Source organism: Mus pahari, chromosome 2 (genome assembly GCF_900095145.1).
Source record: "Mus pahari chromosome 2, PAHARI_EIJ_v1.1, whole genome shotgun sequence".
Taxonomy (NCBI): Eukaryota; Metazoa; Chordata; class Mammalia; order Rodentia; family Muridae; genus Mus; species Mus pahari.
In genome coordinates, this window is record NC_034591.1 from 88623178 (window position 1) to 88640235 (window position 17058).

At 42.6% G+C, this 17058-nt stretch overlaps 1 non-coding gene and 1 gene segment (V, D, J or C); both read left to right on the forward strand.

Moving 5' to 3' along the window:
• Positions 1 to 17058, forward strand: part of LOC110316708 — a 69894-nt gene that overhangs the window by 43168 nt on the left and 9668 nt on the right.
• On the forward strand, positions 15826 to 15974 carry LOC115063484. The gene has a single exon (XR_003843357.1). It is a non-coding gene; the product is annotated as a small nucleolar RNA SNORA48 (small nucleolar RNA).

Genomic DNA, 17058 nt, shown 5'->3' on the forward strand with positions numbered 1-17058 from the left:
CTGCCCCCTCAGGTCCCACTTCCCCTTTCAGGGCAATGTCTCTTTAGGTAACCATGCTTGCCACAACCGAAGCAAGCTTCAGGAGGCACTTCCTTCCTTCTCTTCTGTAGTTGCATAACAGCTGCTGCAAGACCGGCATTAGTCAGCAGCCCACCAAGCTCTCTACACACCTTCATCCATGCCTCAAGGTCCTTACTTTTAAAGGTGTGATAGCAGCCTTGCACTCCTAAGTGCACTGTTCATATACCAACTGCCTTATCAAGGGCATGGCTGTATCAGGATCACCGAAAATCCTTCCTGCAGCCTCAACCATTCTAGCTACAAAGTCTGAAAATGTTTCAGTAGGTCCCTGCATGATTTTGGCTAAGTTGCCACTAACTTCCCCCTTATTGGGTAGAGATTTCCATGCCCATATGGCGATCTGATTTACCTGCTCAAAACCTTGAACTGGGTATCCTGTCTGCTGTTGTACAAATAGGCCCTGACCAAGCAACATGTCCCTATCCCATGCTGGATTCCCGGCAGCAGCATTAGCTGCCACCTGCTCATTAGCAAACTCAATGAGATAAGCTCTCCCATCCAGGTATTGTCCGGGGAAACACAAGCCTTCACTAGGCTTGCCCAATCAGAGGGTGTCATGCAATGTCTGTTTAAGGATTCCACTTGAGCCACAGTATAAGAAGCAGTTAAGCTGTAAGCACGTATGGATTCAGCCAAGTTTCTTATGACCTTAAAATCTAAAGGCTCGTGGTATCTTTGCCCTGCTTGATCAGTAAAAATGGGATACCCTAATGAAGATCTAACTTCTTTCCAAACTTCTGGGCAGAAGGTCTGCCCATAGGCGGTGGCCACAGAGGCATATGGAAGAGGTGCGGGAGCACCACCCCCTGTTCACCAGATGACACTGTCCCACCCTGCTTAGCCTTGCCTCCCTTTTCTTTGGGCTTTTCCTTTTTCAACTTAGTCAGATCGGGGTAAAGTTTGGTTCTTTCTACCTTCTTAGCTAACCACTCTAATTCCTCTTCTGCTTCACTTTCTGAGCTGCTCGAGGAAGTCTCACTCTTTTCAGATTTTAAAGACCTCTCCTCTTTTAACAGTTCCAAAACTTGTTGGCTGGTTTCTAGCGCTTTGCAACAGCATTCGTCCTCTAAGCAGATCCTCACCATTTTCCATACTGCCCTCATGCCTCCTTTCAAGACTCCCTGGTCCCAGGCAAAATCTGTCTCTGCCTAATTTCTCCCAGCTCGCTACGGTGAGATTGCCCTAAGGAGCTCCTGTAGAGCTGAAGAAATTGGGTGCGATGAAGACGCTCCCATGGTTTCACTTTCACTTAAGATTTAATTAAATTCCAAATTGCAACTTTGTCTCTGTACTGAGAGCTTTCTCCTAACCTCGCTTTCCCTGTTCCAGGAGCTTTCTGTTACATCTCTTTACAAGAACCTTGTTAAATCATCCCTGCTCCAGGATCCTTCAAAATTTGTCCCTGCTCCGGGATCCTTAAAAATTTGTCCCTGCTCCAGGATCCTTAAAGGCCTTACCTTCACTTTTGCTTAGCGACTGCTTCCTGGTGACTTTGCTCTAGCCTCTATACTTCCCAAAACTACTGGGATTGTAAGTCTCACTTACCGTGAACTTACCCTGTGGGCAAACACTGACTGCTGAAAGTTCTGAACTCTTCTGTGGGGGAGTCGGTTCCCTGTATGGGCCACCACTTGTTGCGTCTGCTCTCTTGATCAGCAAGGAAAACGTAACCACCAGTTCTTCTCTCAGCAGTTTATTCAGCAACCTTCTTTCTTCATCTCCCCTGAGCCCCGGGCTACAAGCCCTTTTATACTCTCCTATCCACTCTAATCGGGGCAGGCCACATCACCTCACCAGGCGCGCGGCCTCAGCCAACCAGGAGAGCAGGAACAAATCACCACCAAATATGGACTTGTTTACCACAAGCTCCATAGCTGACAGGTGCCATCTTGAAAGTGCGGCTTCGGGTAGCCCAGGGGAGGGGCCATAGCCTCCTACAACACATTATTATTTTTTATTACTAATTATTTCTCTTCACCAAATGTAAAACACAGATAATCATTCTCAAACATTGTGCTGTTATTGTACCTAATATAACTTAGGGATTTGTAGGAGAGATCTCATTTGGAGCAGCATGCTCTGATCTCTCTCTCTCTCTCTCTCTCTCTCTCTCTCTCTCTCTCTCTCTCCCTCCCTCCCTCCCTCCATCCCTCCCTTACCTGTAGGTTTCTGTGTTTGTCCCATCTACTAAAGGAGAAAGCCCCTCTGAAGATGGCTGAAAATGCACTGATGCACACTTAGAAGAGAATATCATTAGCAACCATGTTATTGTCATTTTCTTAGAGCAGTAGTGTTTGGTTTTGCCCTAGGTAGGTCTCTGGACTATCTAGTCTCTGGTTCTTGGTAACCCAAGCAGTGTCATATATGAGTTCAATCTTGTAGAATGAGCCTTAAGTCAAATCAGACATTGGTTGGTTACTCCCACAAGCTTTGTGCCGCCATTGCCCTAGTATATATTACAGGCAGCATAGATTGTAGATCAAAGGGTTTGAGACTGGCTGGTGTTTATGTTTCTCTTTTGATAGCCTGCAGAGTTTATTTTCATACCAAAGACACTAGAACATAGTGCTGAAGGTTCTGTGTAGGCAACAGCTCAACCTCTCCATGTTCAAAGAGTTGTGTGGGAATCCACATATTTGTGGAACAGGCAGAGGGAGAGTTAACTTGGGCCTCTATGCTCTGTGTAAATCCTATGAGGAATTCAACCAACCTTAAAGGAAAACTATTTAGAAATGTGTATTGTGCACATGTGTGTGCACATGTATGTGCTCACTTCCCACTGAGCAGTACCTCAGCTCCAAAAAAAAAGATTCTTTTTTTTTCTTAGTTTGTGTTTTCTTTATTTCTTCTGTTTAAATTTCCAGGTCTTGAACTGTTTTATTTATTTTCTCCACCTGTTTGAATGTATTTTTATTAATTATTTAATGTATTTACATTTCAAATGCTGTCCCCCTTCCCTTAGGGGAAGGACAGAAGGAGCTGAGGAGGATTACAAACACATAGGAAGAACAACAGTATCAACTAACTGGATCACTCAGAGATCCCAGGGACTAAGCCACCAACCAAAGAACATACACGGGCTGGTCCAAGGCACCCACTATATATGTAATAAAGGACTGCCTTGTCTGCCTCAGTGGGAGGTGATGAACTTGGTCCTGTGGAGGTCTGATGCCCCAGAGAAGAGGAATGCTGAGGGGTGAGGTGAGAGTGGGTGGGGGGCATCCAAAAAAATGCAATTAAAAGTTTCTTTGATTGCATCTCTGCTGAATACATTTGAACGTTTTCCTTGCTGTTGTTCCTCAGAAGCTCTGCACTACAAGTTTTTACATGGCATTTGTTTTGGACTTCAGTTTTTCTTGTTTTTCTTCTTTAGACTCTCCATGCAGTCCACAGTCCAGGAGTTTGCTGTGTAGACAAGGCTAGTCATGAGTTCGAAGACATCCTCCTACCTCTGCCTTCCAAGTGCTAGGATCCAAGACATATATATACCACTGTGCCCAGCCTGAACTTGGTATTTTTAAACAGCCTATAAATTGTTTCAAGTAAACACCAGGCTTCGAACAGATTATATGCAAATCCAGCATCTTACAAAGGAATAGAATTTACATTTATTTGTTGTTTGAGACAGGGAATCAAAGTCTTGATCCTCCTGCCTCCACCTCCCTGATGCTGCCACTACCCAGTTTAACTACTTTCAAACTTCATGACTTTATAAATATACTCACATTATGGGCTTTCCAAGGCTTTGCATTGCATCTGTCTGTTTATTTATTGTTTGTGTGCATGGGGGTGGGTAGTGTATGCTATGGCATGTAAGTGGAACTCAAAGGACACCTTGTATGCATTGATTCTCTCCTTCCATTCTGTGGGTCCTGGAGATTGAACTCAGACCATCAGGTTTAGTGGCAAATGCCTTTATCAGCTAAACCATCTCTCCAGGCCTACTTTATAGCCTTTTGGATATACATATTTAAACCAGGGGCTTAAGAAGCATAAATAGTTGATTTGCAACCACACAAGAAAGGGCCAGATTACAAGGTCTGGCCATATCATTTCTCATGCACCCAATTCCACTTCATTAAAATATCGATTTCACCCTTTTGGATGGAGATAGCATAAGGACAAGATGTAGCTACAAGTGTCTCCCAGTTTCAGTGGCAGATTCGCCATCACAGGAGGATTTAGATATAACAAGGTTTACAAGATTAGGATTTTAGTTGCTGTGGCCAATGATTGAGTTACCATCATTTTTTAACTGTTTGTGTTGCATTTTTCTTCACATGGCAGCTCATCCGGGTTCAAGAGAGAAAGGTTCTGTGACCTGATCAAGGGTTAAAGAGGATTCCATAACCCATACCATAAGAGAGGATCTAGCCTCCTAGCAAACAAGGCCCCGTGGGCCTGCAAGTATTGCAGCCTCTCTGGGGGCCCCCTCATGATTCCATCCTTAACCTACATAACCCTGGAGCAAGCTTGGAATCTCCACAGCCTCATTATCACTCTCGGCCTTGGTTTTGATGTTGAGAAACCATGGAAAGAGAAAGAGACAACCTCATGGCATGATTTCAAGGCTAAACCAATCCAAACCCAGGCCTTCACATGTTTTTGGACAAAGATCTTTGTGAAGGTTATTTTCATCATGAGAGTGATTAATGTCATGTGTTGGCCATGGAGAGACTAGTGTACCCCTGTGGGAGGAACTTGGCAGAGGAAGTGGAGCAGAGCCTGAGTTAATTTTAGAAATCTTCCATGTTTCAGGGGACGACAAGGGAAACTCGGTTCTGCAAAGGATGAACTAACTACCTGAGGACATTAAGCCCCCAAAAGAAAGTTTTTGCATCTGGTCTCTCTCCTTCCCTGCTTCTTGTTCATCACGTAACAGGAAGCCTGCCTTTTAGCATGTCTGCCCATCTGCATGCTCACTATTCTGCCTTCCTCTCTTGAGGATGATGAAACAGATGGGCTCCTTCAATGACACAGAAAATGAATGAATTTCTGGAGTATTGTGATGGTTTGTATATGCTTGGCCCAGGGAGTGGCACTATAGAAGGCTTTGTTGGAATAGGTATGTCACAGTAGGTGTGGGCTTAAGACCCTCATCCTAGCTACCTGGAAGTCTGTCTACTGCTAGAAGCCTTCAGATGAAGATGTAGAACTCTCAGCTCTCCCTGCACCATGCCTGTCTAGATGTTGCCATGTTCCTGCATTGATGATAATAGACTGAACCTCTGAACCTGTAAGCCAGCCCCAATTAAATGCTATCCTTTATAAGACTTGCCTTGGTCATGGTATCTGTTCACAGCAGTAAAACCCTAGCTAAGACAAGTATGCTAGTTTGATTTCTGTTGTGATAAAACACACTGACCAAAAGTAGCATAGGGGAGGAGAACTTTTTGGCTTACACCAATAGGTCACAGAGCGTTCATCACTAAAGGAAGTTGGGATAGGCACTCCAGCTGGAACTTGAATCAGAAACTATGGAGGGGCACTGCTTGATGATTTACTTGCATACTCATGCTCACCAGTTTTCATACAACAGGCCAAGACTACCTGCCTAGGGAATGGTACTGCCCACAGTGTATCAATTTATAATCAAAACAATCCTTCAGAGACATGCACATGAGTCAATCTGATTTGGGTGGTTTCCCAGTTGAAATTGCCTTCTCAGACAACTCTAGACTCTGACAAGTTGGTAATCAAAACTATGACCTGTAGTGATAAATCAGATTGAACAATGAAAAATTATTTGAAAGTCAATCAATAACATAAGGATATAACAAAGACAAATAGCTGACATTAGAGAGAGAGATTTAGAAAAGGAGAATAAATAGAAAAAATTTTAAGTAGCTTTGGAAAGAATAGAAAGGAAGTTTAAACCAAAATAAACACAGATTTCAATGACCAAATATCAATTAAAGAATAAAAAATAAATTTAGGAAATTAATACAATGGTTGTCTGATTACCAATTTCTGAAAGTGAAAGACGGGGTTCTTGTAATACAGTGGACATAAAATAGAACCTATTAGTGTGACATAAAGTAATGGGGAAACCATGAACAGAACAGCAATGGCATGTGCTGTAAGATCAACAATCAACAAATGGGACCTCATAAAATTGCAAAGCTTCTGTAAGGCAGAGGACACTGTTAATGAGGCTCTGCTAGTGCCTGACAAACACAGAAGTGGATGCTCACAGCCATCCATTGGACAGAGCACAGGACCCCAATGAAGAAGCTAGAGAAAGTACCCAAGGAGCTGAAGGGTTTGCAGTCCCATAGGAGGAACAAGAATATGAACTAACCAGTACCCCCTGAGCTCCCTGGGATTAAACCACCAACCAAAGAAAACACATTGTGGAACGGATGGCTCCAGCTACATATATAGCAGAGGATGGCCTAGTCAGACATCAATGGGAGGAGAGGCCCTTGGTCCTGTGAAGGCTCTATGCCCCAGTGTAGGGGAATGCCAGGGCTAGGGAGGGGGAGTGGGTGGGTTGGTGAGCAGGGGATGGAGGGAGGGGATAGGGGGTTTGGCGAGGGGAAACCAGGAAAGAGAATAATATTTGAAATGTAAATAAAGAAAATATTTAACTAAAAAAAAATCTTCACAAAAGCAAAAAAAAAAAAGAAATGTAAATAAAGAAAATATCTAATAAAAATTGAGCTGAAAGAATTAAGTAGAAATAAAACCTTCTCAAAGGAAAAAAAATTTCCCTGAATGGGGTGAGCATGTCAAATGTCTCTTGGGGTGAGAATGGGCAGGAAGGAGAGTCAAGAATATGATGTCTACTCTCTAAACTGTGAATGGAAAACAAAGGCGCTGAGTCTATAGCAAGCCCCTCAAACAGCCCCAGACAAGGTAAAATCTGCTGTAATTCTAGGAGAAATTCAGAAATATGGGGGTGAGTGAGTTCCTTCAACACTGTCGATGACTGAAATGTGCCATCATAGCATGGAATGTATGTTTAAAAGTGGAATTAACAGTGTTGGTTAAATAAGAATATATGGCTAGTTAACCAGGAAACAGGAAAAGTATCTTTTCCTATCAGATTTGAAGTATGTTTTGAGAATGAGTACTATATTAGCTACAAATGAGAGAAAAAAACTTATGAATGAAAAACACTAACTAGGGCCTAGAGAGATGGCTTATCAGTTAAGAGTTCTTGCTGCTTTTCTAGAAGACCCAAATTTTATTCACAGCACCCTTGCTGGGCACCTCACAAATACCTGTAACTCTAGCTTCATGAAATCTGATGCCCTCTTCTGACCTCTGTGGGCATCTTTATGTATGTGTAGCATTCATTCACACACATATACATAAATAAAGATAATCTTGACATAAGAGAAAATAAGGGGCTAAGCTTTGACTATAATTTAATAAAATCGCATTTACTTAAAAAACCAAGTGATAAAGATGTAAGATGATTATACATTAATTTTCTATCTAAAACTGGGTGAAAAGAAGAAATTATATTAGAATTTTTTATAATATATATGTGTATATATGTAGATGAAGTGACCACATTTAAAATGTATGGTGGTATTCAAATGTAAATATCAGTATTCCAGTGATTATGTATTATTTATTCATGCAATCAGGAAACAAGTGTGCCCATAGATAGAGCAACTGTTCAATTAATGACATAGAAATGGAAAGATAAACCTATGAAAAGCAAATAAAACATAAAGAATAAAAGCAGAAACTAATGAAAGATGTAGTCATAAAGTGAAAAAAAATAATAAAACTTGCAATTGAAATATCTTTTTCTTGAAAAAAGATCATTAAAGCCAGGCGTGATGGCACACACCTTTAATCCTAGCACTCAGGAGGCAGAGGCAGGCGGATTTCTGAGTTCGAGGCCAGCCTGGTCTACAAAGTGAGTTCTAAGACAGCCAGGGCTGTCTTGAAAAACCAAACAAACAAAAAAAATCATTATAACGGATGAATATTGAGCTGTTTAAAGCTAAAAACATGCCAAAAATCATGTTATGAAGGAGCAGAGAAAAAACAACTATATCTATAGATCCTGAAGAGCTTAAGTTTGGAGGAGTGTATCCTGCTTTAAAGAGGTAGAACCATGCTGTAGATGAAGCCCATGATATTCTGTGAAAAGAGAAGTAACCCTGACTCCAGAAGATGTGTTCAACTGGAAAAGATCAATAATCAAAGATCGTAAAACAATTGGGAGAGACCCACCATCCACTCCTCTGTGGGAAAGTTCAATATCATTTTCTTGAAAAGTTCTAGCATTTGTTTTTGTAGTAGTAGTAGTTGTTGTTGTTGTTATATAAACCTTCTTTAGAGCATAAAAAACTACAAAAACAAAAACAAAAAATTAAAAATATATCTATTTCAGATAACCTATGTTCAAAACAGCCGTGTTAATGAGGCAATTTATCATCAATGAAGCATCACCTATTGTTGATTTGTTAAAGATTATTTATTTTCAATATAATTAAAAGCCTGATAACTAGCCCTGTTGATTGTGGCTTTTATCTCTGTTTGTCTGTGCTGAAACTCTCCATACAAACTAGAAATAAAGTGTGAAAAGTCAAAAAAAAAAAAAAAAAAAAAAAACCCACAATGTTCTGATAGGTGGAAACTATGTGTATATGTGGGGCGGGGAAGCGGGGGTAATGCTCATACATGTGTGACAGAGAGATAGGGGAAGAGGAGAAAGACAGATCTTCTAAAAACAACAGTCTGATCCTATTGTGGGGGTGGAGACCTGACCAGATTGAGATTTCTGCTTTTGTTTGCAGGACAGTTCTGTGACCCATGACTGGGCCTCTGTAGGCTCGCTGCTTATACAACACTGCCATCTGCTGACACAGTATCAGCACCCTGACTTGCTCAGGTGACAAACTGGAGGCCCTGGGAGATCATTTGCTTGTCACTGTTTCCTGTGCCACACCCATTCAAATGTATTAGAAATAGTCTGAAAATAAAAAAAAACATTCAGATAGGAAGGAAGCATATAATGTACCTATATATCTATATAGATACATATTCATGGGGAGGGAGGGTATGGGATGTGTGTGGTGTGTGTGTGTGTGTGTGTGTGTGTGTGTGTGTGTGTGTGTGTGTGTGCAAAAGAGGCAGAGGGAGGAAAGATTTTCTAAAAACAACAGTCTGGTCCCATTATAGAGGTGGAGAGCTGACCAGATTCAGATCACTGGCTTTGTTTGCAAGCCAGCTCAGTGACCCATGACTGGGCCTCTGCAAGCTCACCACTTATACAGCACTGCCATCTGCTGACACAGCTTCTGCACCCTGGCATGCTCAAATAATGAGCTGTTTGGTGGCACTGTGAGATCGTTTCCTTTTCGTTGCTTTCATTTTTGATATCTAAACAATGTTTCTACAATTCAGAGACACAAACAAATTGTTTAATCAACTCCAATTTTACAAGTTAACATTTTTCCACCTTTTACTGGTATCAAATGGCTTGCCATGGTTCTGTCCTGCCAAGACAGGGAGTAAAGCTCTCTTTGGTCTCTAGTCCCAGGCCTTGGAGTTCCAAAAGCCTGGGCTTGGAGGGAGTCCCAGAAGCTCATAGCTCTAAGCCCTGAGAGCTAGAGGCCTAGTGTTCCAGGTTTTGAAATCCAACAGGATGGCTTGAGAGAGATGGCTCAATGGTTAAGATGTGCCCTGCTTTTGCAGAGGATGTAAGTTCAGTTCCTAGCACCCATATCATATAACAGCCTGTAATTTCATCTCCAAGGGATCTGAACATCTCTTCTGGCCTCCTCAAGCACTGTGCTCACATGCACACACACACACACACACACGTGTGTGTGTGTGTGTGTGTGTGTGTGTTGTGTATACTATATATGCACGCATATATATAGTAGAATGAGTTGAGCTGGTAACCTGGGGTGTCTGAGACCTTGGCCCTTTGACATTTCCTTAGAAATCTCCCAGTACCAGGGTCAGAAGTTTCTTGTCTTCAGCACTTGTTTATTGCCTCTGCTCCTCCTCATCTCTGCCACAGCCTTTTGATGTCACTGACGGTGTCACCAAGGACACTTCCTTCACCACTGGCATTGCCTTCATTGCCCCTGCTTCCTTCCTTTCCTCGTGTTACCAGCTCAACTCACTCTACTAATGATAAAACACAAAAATAGGCAAGACCGGGCCTTTTACTGCAACGTAATGCTTCCACTTCAACCCCAGAGGGCAACACCTAGCTGGTATCTCAAGGTTAACTTGCAGAGTGAACTAAGCAGAGCTCGTGTATAGCCAGAGTGGGGGTGTGTCCAGTGTGTGTGCACGTGGCAGTACATCACGCCAGTGAAGAACAGTATTCTCACCAAGCATGAAGGGCTGCACCTGCCCCAATCACACCAGTCCCTCAGACACTCAGAATTAAGTCGCACACCTTCAGACTGCCTTCTTGACTGATATTCCTTCACTCAAGGCTATGCATAGCTCCATGGAATGAAGCAGTTCTTAATTTACTATCCAAATCATCCAAGCAATTGGGAAAATTAACATTAAGAGACATGTCTGCAATAAAGTTGTCATTCACGGTGATTTAACAATGCATTAAGAATGCATAGCTCCTGCCTCAGTGATCCCATGAGTAATGGGCCTCCTAATACGATTGTTTGACTCATCGCCACCACCCAACTAACTACCCTTGGCAGTCACCACACACATCTCTTTGACATGTGTGTATGAAATACACATATATCCTATATTTTAATCATATTCAACACTGATTACCTTCTCTTATCTCCCTCACACTCTAACTACATCCCTGCTACCTCTGTGTCCATTTTTGAGGTTTATTTTTACTTATGTGTATGCGTGTGTGTCTGTGTATGAACCATGAGAATGTGTCCAATCTCCTGGACCTGGAGTTACACACAATTGTGAACTGCCTGCTGTGGGTGCTGGGAATCAAACTCAGGCCCTCTGCAAGAGCAGCAAGTGTTCTTGACCGCTAAGCCATCTTCCCACAACCTCACACACACTTTTGATAACCCATTGAGTTTAGCTGAGGTAACTTACATAAACTCGGGTTAGGGGTTATTTAACAAAGCATGAGCAACTTAGCAGTGGGTATATCACTGAAGAAGCTTCTGTCCCCTCCCCTAGCAACTATTAACAGCTAAAAGCTGTTTAGGAAAGGGTGGGGGGCCGTATAAGCCCCCAACTAACCTAGCTAGAAGTCCTTAACTGACTATAAATCTTAAAGGATGTGAAGAACCTAATGAGCCCCTGCTCTGCACGTGATGGAATATTGGCAGGCCAGATCTTCTGGTTGTGAGCAAGTAATCAAGCTGCTTTGAGTCTGTGAGTGCAACAGCCATGTCTGGTTCCCAAGGGTGGTCCACAAAGCCCCTTTCCTTCCACCAGCTCTATGTTCTTTCTACCCCTTTTTCCACAGTGTACTCTGAACCTTGCATGGTGATGACATAAATGAACCATTGATGGCTGAGCACTCAATCATCCCTTATTTTCAGCGCTTTGATCAGTTATGAGTCTGCAGAAACACACATACAAAGGGGGCTTTTGAGCAACACTAATCTATAGGTTAACCTAACAATTTATACAAGGCCATTCAAAGGACAAATCATGTCCATTTAGTGAAACAACAGCAGTAAGTTTCCCACTAAGACCTTTGACCACACCACCATAAGCCTTTAACCAGGTTTATAGTAGCAGGAATGAATACTATGGAGTGGAACTCAAAGCAAATCAGAAAATGGTTAGTTACCCCATACTAGCCATACCACTCTTGCTCCAGTGGGCATAGCTTACCTATTGCAGGGTAGATCAAGTAGGGCACAGAGTCTATAGCTGAATACAACTGCTGATGAGTTTCCTCACCCAGAAGACTGTGTGCCATCATCTGGCACTGTGAAATCCAACCAGCTGAAAGAAAGCCTCCAAACAGTCCCAGCTTGGGTTTTCCATGGTCTATAACCAAGAGCATGGCGTATCCAGCAATAGGGTCTTAGCATCTAGAAATTACCTATGGTAATTGCCTATATTGTTTGAGGGACCTTAAGGACCTCAATGACCAACATACAGCATGGTATCTCACCCCTGGCATCGGAATTTTTATTTAATAACCTATGGCTTCCTGGAGCAGCTTTATCATCCCATGCAGGGTACCTCACACCAACTCCTTTTTATTAATTGTACGTTAATTCACTTGCAAAATAGTAGGTTTCCTTATGGCTTTTTCACACACCCTCAGCTTTGATTGGCCATCTCTCTCCCCTCTCCTCTTTCCCATTTTTCTGCACTACATTCCTACTTCTTACAAAATTTGTCCTAAACAGTTTTTCCTTTCTCTCCACCATTACCTCCTTCCAAGATTCCTGGATTTTGGTTACCTTAAATTCCAACAAGGCAAATTTTTCAGAGGCTTTACAGTAACAGGATAAAAGAGGCCACAAGGTACTTTTCAAATTTATTGATGGGCACAGGAGTGCAGGTTAAAGCAAAGTAGGGAACCTCTGCTACAGGCCTCAGATGCTATCTGACGTCCCCAGAGTTTGCCGTGAGGATGCTGCTCAGCCAGCAACTCAAGTCGGGATGAGCTGGCATCTGTTCATTTATTCCAAAGGATTTACCTAACAATCACAAAGAGGTTAGGTCACAGGTGGCAGTAAATGGCCTCAAGTAGCATTTAGTGGCCACTTGAGGGAGCTAAAGATAATTTGTCTCTGGGCCTGCATAGATTCCACCCCTCCAGTCACTGAAGTTCTTTATCATCATTATTGTGGTTGCTGCTGTGGTTGTTTTACATCCCAAATGTTGCCCCCCCCCAGCCTCCCCTTGCAGAATTCTTCCCCAACAACCCCTCCTCCCCTTAGCCTCTGAGAGAGTACCCTCCACCCCAGGCATCCCACTTCCCTCAGGAGGCAAGTCTTTACAGGATTAGCTCATGCTCTCCCACTGAGGCCAGACAAAGCAGTCTTTTGCTACATAAGCACCAGGGGGCTCAGACCAGTCTATGGATGCTCTTTGGTTGCTGGCTTTCTCTCTGGGAGCTCTCAGGGATCTGGGTTAGATGACAATGTTCCTCTTCCTATAAAGATGCCATCCCTTCCTTTCCTTCAATCCTTCCCCTAACTCTTCCATAGGGGTCCCCAACTTCAGTTCAATGGTTGGCTGTAAGTAACTGTCTCAGTCAGCTGCTGGTAAAGCCTCTCAGAGGACAGTCATCCCCGGCTACTGTCTGCAAGTACAACGTAGCATCAATAATGGCGTCAGGGTTCTAATCAGTGATTCAGCCTTTGTAAAGTGGTCAATGTAAGGTGCAGGTTCTTGGGGAGGGAGTTGCAGAGGAGACAAGAACTTTAATTCACATGGATAAAATATTTAATTCACATGGATAAAATAGAAGACTGCCTCTGTGAGAAAGGTGAGTCTGGACTAAATGGACTTTTTCCCACAGAGAGAAATAGAGGAAGAATTTCAGAAGCTCGTTTTAAAGGTAAAAGAATACTTGAAAAGAAGGGGGTGAGAGGAAAGTATGACAGAGATATCAGCTAAATGCTGCCCCCAGCCTACACTTCCTTAGAAGGGAAAGGGGAGCGAAAGCTACTCCTGAAAGAGAAGCTAACTGAAGCAGAGCAGTCCCACCCTCAAGACAGGCTCAAAGCTAGATCTCACAACCTAAAATACAGATGCAGAAACTTCTGGCATCAGGATCAGCCTTGGATAAAAATAGGAGGGTGAAAAACAGACTGCAAAGCTCAATATGGCCAGCAGAGGCCTCTAGACAGCAACAAGGAAAACAGATGCTAACCAGACAAACAATACAGACTCAGCAAAAACAGAAACGGAAGGACGTGCCCACAAGTTCACCTGACCCTCTTCCTCCGTGAGTGTGCTTTTCTGAAGAGGCTGCTCCAACACAGCCTCACGTCTTCCTCTCTATTGTTTCTTCTGTGTATTCCCCCACAATACTCGCTTAGCAGGAATTTTACTGTATGTATTTGGGGTGGATATATATATATATAGTTATAGTTTTATATATATATAACTACATATATATGTAGTTATAGTTATATAGTTATGTAGTTATAGTTATATAGTTATATAGTTATATAGTTATATAGTTATATAGTTATAGTTATATATATGTATTTGGGGTGGATATATATATATATATATATATTCATACAATCGTCTAATTCGTTCATGAATTTTTACAGTTTACACCAGGTTTCTTCCTTAGCTCCTTTTTTTTCCTTGTTTACTCCTGTGTCCCTTACACACACACACACACACACACACACACACACATTCATACTTCTAATTGTTTTATACTTTTCTTAAGTTTTATCTTTTTCTCTTCTAGTTTTTGGTTGTCAACACTTTCATTATTGTTAAGTCTTTTTTCCTATTTTTCCTTTTTCCCAAGTCTGGAAAAAGAAGCAGACATTGAAATAAAAAAGGAATTGAGAACTCTAAACAGACTTCACAAGAGAAAATCCTCTTCATTCCATTTTATAATCAGAAATTTTTTTTTAATGTTAAGCAAAGAACAGATGTTAGGAACTGTAGGGGAAACACCAAGTCATGCACTGGACACAAAGACCAGAACACACAAAGCCTCTCATCTGCAATTCCAAAAGCCAGGAAAGCACAAAATGATGCACTTCAATTTGGAAAGTAAATACCATCTAACCAAGGTTGAGATATCCACCATTGTCACTCTTTTCAAATTAATAACAAAGTTACTTGTGTAACAAATAATCTATAAGTGAGTTCATGACTGCCAAGACAACACTACAAAAGATAGTTTTTAAAAATACTTTACAGAGAAGGAAGAATGATACCGGCCATCACAAAGGCACAGGAAAGAATGGATTTCATGAGAGGAATCTATGTCCTGGATTGGCAGAAATAACGTGTGAAATGTTGTACTAAAAAAACACAATCTTCAGATTTAATACTATCACCATCACGGTTCTAGTGACATTCTTTACAGAACCAGAAAGATAATACTAAGCTTGTATGGAATCACAAAAGACCATGAATAGACTAAGCAGGACAAACCCTACATCACATCACATCACATCACATCTCAACACTGGACCTCACGCTATCCCACAGAGGTGTAATGACAAAGAGCTACAAGGTGCATCCACAAAAACAAACATAGAGACCAATGACCTGCAAAAGAGCCTATAACCTGTACTTCTGTGGACAGATCATTTCCTAATAACATGTCAAAAACATAAACATACATTAGGAAAAAAAACAAGTTGCAAATTGGACATCCACAAGGACTACATTGGATCCATATCTGTCATCCTGCACAAAAATCAGTTCAAAGTTGGGTCAAAGGCTTTGATTCAAAACGTGAAAAATTGAAACTGTGTAAGAAGAAAAACTTTGAATTGTAAGAACAGGCAAGAACTTTCTGAACAGAACCTCCATAACACTGGAAATATTCTCAAGAAATGATAAGGAGGATTACATAAAACTCTGCACAGTAAAAGAAACTATCGGCATAACGATCATTCAGCTACAGAATGAAAAAGAACTGCCAATTGTACTTTAACGAGGGATTGGCTCCTAGAATATATAAAGAACTGCAAAAATTAAACACCAAAAGTATAAAACTTCCAATTAATAAATGAGATAATGGACTGAATAAAGAAATATAGATAGCCAAAAATATGTTATTATCAGGAAGTTGCAGATAAAAACCAAAATAATAGTATATATCTCACTCTAGTCAGTATGGCTATCATTAAGAAAACAGTCGGTAACCCCTGGCAATGGGCTAAAGGGACACCTTGTTGGTGGTGGTGTTCGTCTATCAGTCAGGGGCGAGCAGATGGCATGGCAGTCCTTTGTTCATCCTAGCTTGATAGCTGGCTCAGTGGCCTAAGCTGTTTTATGCCTGGGAGACATAAAAATCAAATCAAATCCAGGCAGTGCAGCACAGGAAGAGGAAGACAGAGTTCTGCCACACCATGTGGGACAGATCCTCCACCCTACAGCATGGGAGTGCCAAAGACACACAGGGACCTGCCTACCACTACCCAGCACAGTCCAGAAGAAGGAAGACAGAGACCTGAAGACCGCAATGCCACCCACAGACCCTCAGGTGCATGGCATAGACAGCCATAAACACCACTTGCCGCCACACCACGCAGTACCTAGGAGCCTGCCTGCATCAGGGGCCTCCACAATGCATGAGTGAGTGGTGGGCAGATGAGAGAAAGACAAATGGAGCAGCTTGACAGCAGCCTGTTGTGTGTGAGGCCATGGTGGGATCCCAGCCTCAGCTTCTGCTGAGGGTCGGGTCTGAGGCTGAGGCTACACAGCGTAGCAGCAGGATTGGTGTTGATATCCAAAGCTCACATTACTACCTAAGAACATGGGGACGTCCCTGGTCTGAGCAGCCACTTTGGTCAACATGAATGTCCAGGGGCACTGTCCCTGCCCCTCACTGGCTGCAGCCCTCTAAAGAGATAGCCCCGCCTCTCGCCGTGGCAGCACTTGGGAGATCAGGCTCTGCACCGCGCCCAGGTAGCACAGTGGAGGGGGACCTGGTGGCAGGTGAGCAAGCCCCAAGGGCATGAGTGTGGGAGAATTGACCCCTCCAGTCTTCTGCAGTGGGCTGGCACAGTGGGCTGGCACAGGCTGGCGATGCCCCCTCCCACTCCTTACCACCTCAGCAGTCAGAAAGGTTACCACAGGGTCAGGAGCGTTGGAGGACACAGCAGAGTTGACCTTGGTGGTGGGGACACAGATGAGCCAGCACCAAGAGCTGAGCCCACCACAAGTCTGCTACAAGGTGGTATGTATACATGGTTGATATCCCCTCCACACCTCCCCCTCAATACCTTCAGTAGTCAGGAAAGAAAATGAAGGTGTATGGACAGAGGGACATACTTTGGAACACACTGTGACACACTACAGCTTCCATGATGAGATTTCTATGCTTCTGTTCTCTCTCTCTCTCTCTCTCTCTCTCTCTCTCTCTCTCTCTCT